The sequence below is a fragment of the Parus major genome, chromosome 2, assembly GCF_001522545.3.
Source record: "Parus major isolate Abel chromosome 2, Parus_major1.1, whole genome shotgun sequence".
NCBI classification, from domain to species: domain Eukaryota; kingdom Metazoa; phylum Chordata; class Aves; order Passeriformes; family Paridae; genus Parus; species Parus major.
In genome coordinates this window covers 133,194-136,338 of record NC_031769.1, presented here as the reverse complement: position 1 = coordinate 136,338, position 3,145 = coordinate 133,194, and the positions used below count along the sequence as shown (strand labels likewise).

Below are 3,145 nucleotides of genomic sequence, written 5' to 3'. Positions count from 1 at the left end.
TCCATCCAGGGAGGGTGAGAGCCCCCTGGGACGGGCTGTGTTCCATCCAGGGGGGTGAAAGCCCCCCAGGATGAGCTGGATCCATGCAGGGAGGATTCTCTCTGCTGCTCTTCTGTGTTCTCACCTTTGAACAAGACCAAGGGCTGTAACCCAAATGAAAACCTTTGAGTGTGGGCTTTCCCTTGGCTCTGATGGGGTGAAGGGAGCTGAAGTGGCCTTTGCTTTGGGGAGGGTGTGTGCAGCAGGGACAGCAGAGCTGCTCTGGCTGTTTGAGGTCAGTGCCCACATCAGAGCTGGCTGTGGATCTGTCCCCCTCGGTGACAAAGAATTCAGGGCAGCTGCAGTGCAGCTCTGGCTGCAGAGTGATTCCCTCTGCTGCTGCTCACACTCTGCTTTCTGACCACACGTGCTTAAAGATACAGAGCTGATTTTACCTTTCTAATTATTGGGGAAATGTTGGAAAACTCTGCTGTGCCAGTGGGGCTTTGGCATTTCAGCACGAGACAAAATCCTCTTATGGAACATCGTTCTGTCCTCTGGAATTCACTGCTTAAAAACCTTTATTTGCTGCAGGATTATTTTGTGGACATGAGGGGAAAACCTGGAGGTCTGTTGGACTTGATGCCTCTGTGGTCCATCAAACCCACTGTGAATTGATTGGGAAATTGCTGTGTTTTTCTGCTTAAAGATCCATTTGTGCTGCTCGTTAGGGTGCAGAAATGATGGAGGGGAGTCTTGGGCTTCTTTTTGAAGGGATTTTCCCCTTATTGTTGAGGGAAACTCAAGCAAGGTAATGGGCTGCTCATTAGAAGGATGTGCAGGATAGTGGCAGTGCAAAGCAGGATGAGAAGGTGTTGTCTTCCTTTATAGCTTCCAGCTGTCAGTGCCTCCTGCAAGAGGTAAAAATGGGAGCTGCAGGAAAAGGAATGATTGCCTGAAAAGGTTCACATGGCTGAGAATAGGCTTTGCAAGGTGTATTCTCATGTAATTTTCCTTTTTCTCTGAAAGAAAATATCTGGAAAAAAAAGTAGAGTAAGTCAGTGCAAGGATGCCACCTCTTCTGGATTTGTATTTTTGTGAAGGAGGTTCATAAAATCCCAGACTGGTTTGGCTTGGAGGGACCTCAAGGACCATCCAGCCCCATCCCAGCCATGGCAGGAACACCTCCCACCATCCCAGGCTGCTCCAAACCCTTCCAGCCTGGCCTTGGGCACTGCCAGGGATCCAGGGGCAGCCCCAGCTGCTCTGGGAATTCCATCCCAGCCAGGAATTCCCAATTCCCAACATCCCACCCATCCCTGCCCTCTGGCACTGGGAATCTGTTCCCCCTTGTCCTGTCACTCCAGCCCTTTGTCCAAAGTCCTGTGCAGAGCCAGGAGCTGGACTCAGTGATCTTTGTGGATCTCTTCCAACTCAGGATATTCTGTGATTTTGCTATAATTAAAACATTAATTCCTGGGGGAGGGAAGAGGGCTGATTGAAATGCAGCTTTGAAATTTTAGCCTTCAGTTCTTTCCAGGCTCGTGTTTCTAGTTCAGGATTTGTGCACAGGACAGGACACCCAGGAGCCTCGTGGGAATTTGTGTCCTTTGAGTTGGGAAGATATAATTTCTCAGATATGTTTCTGCTCCTGAGGAACTCACATCTCAGGGTGATCAGACTGAAATGATAATTGTTTCCTTTCACTCAGTGTCTTTGTGGTGGCTTTGCAAAACTCAGGTTTGATTGGTATTTGGCACCACACCTTTAAAACTTTGAGGGTTTTGGGTCTCCAAATTGGGATTTTTAAGAATCTGATTTGAGGGAAGAGCAAAGGCTGAGAGTTACTCAGGTGAGAGAGACTGGAGTAGCTCCAATTGCTCCGTGCTCTACCTGGAAAAGTGATGTTTGTTCTCCTCTTGGAAGCTGTCTGGCACAGCAAGGAGGTGACACCCAGTGAGTGAACACTGAATAGTAGAGGTGAAAAAACCCAGCACAGTGGGAGGGGTTTAATATTCCATGCTGTGATTTTAATTCACAATGTAAATGTCATTTTATTGCAAGCAGAACTTTGGGAGCTGCTCAGATTGTCCCTTTGCGTGGCTCAGCTTTTCCCTCTGTGCAGGACATCCTATTTATACCAGAGGGGTGCTCTGAGGATTAATTAGGAGTTGATTACAGCAGGAGGCTGTGAAGTTACTGCTCTGTGTGTGTGGGCAGCATGGGCCTGTTCCTTTATTAGGAACTGAGATCAGCTTGAGTGGTTAATCCGTGTGTGTAACCCCGAGGAGCTGGGCACGAGCCACAGGTGAGTGCTGCATTTTTAGCCTAAAGCTTGGGAAATATTTGTGCTCTTTGCAAACTCCTTTCCACCCCTTCCCAGCCATGCAGGGGTCCCAAAATCCTAAAATTCAGTTTTCCAAGTGCAGGAGGGAGCTGGGGTGTGACCAGTCACCCTCTCCTCAATAAACATCTGCTTTTTGTCTTGCAGTACGTTCAAGCAGATGCTCCTACCAATAAAACATTGGCTGGGCTGGTGGTGCAGCTGCTGCAATTCCAGGAAGATGCCTTTGGAAAACACGTCACCAATCCTGCCTTCACAAAGCTTCCTGTGAGTATTGGGGTCCTCACTCTGCTGCTGGAACCTGTGCAGGGCACTGGGACATCCCTGCTCCAGCCCAGGCTCTTCCTGATGCACCCTCTGCAAGAGCTGGAATAGCACACATCTCCTTAGTGCAGATTTTCACTCTAATACTTATTGGCTGTATATTTGAAATCATTTCTGGAATGCTGTGGGAAGATTTTAATTTCTACTGAAGCTCAGTGTAATTCATCAGTTTTTAGTCAAATCTGGACCGGTGCATCCTAAACTGAGTGAATAAAATGCACTTTTTGAGGGAAACAATCTCCCATGAGGTGCTTTGGTTGATTAAACTCCACAAATTAGTGAAGTTGCCCAGGCTGAGAAATGCCTTTGCCACGTTCAGCAGCAGCATGCAGTTACCTGCTCACCCTGGGACAGCTCTCCTGTCCCTTGGCATGCAGTAACCAGAAACAATGTCAGCATTGTGTGCTGATAAAAGCCTGGAAGGATCTTGTCCCAGGGAATGTGAGGTGCAGAGAGCTGGGGGAGGGCAGGGATGGAGCAGGGGAGGACAGAGGGGTC

At 48.5% G+C, this 3,145-nt stretch overlaps 1 protein-coding gene across 1 annotated transcript in view; it reads left to right on the top strand.

The window, feature by feature from the left end:
• Nucleotides 1–2,451: 2,451 nt before the first annotated feature.
• Nucleotides 2,452–3,145, top strand: part of SMARCC1 (SWI/SNF related, matrix associated, actin dependent regulator of chromatin subfamily c member 1) — a gene marked incomplete at its 3' end in the record, with an annotated part of 71,266 nt that continues 70,572 nt past the window's right edge. The window contains exon 1 of the mRNA XM_033512143.1: nucleotides 2,452–2,590. The remainder of the gene's footprint in view (nucleotides 2,591–3,145) is intronic.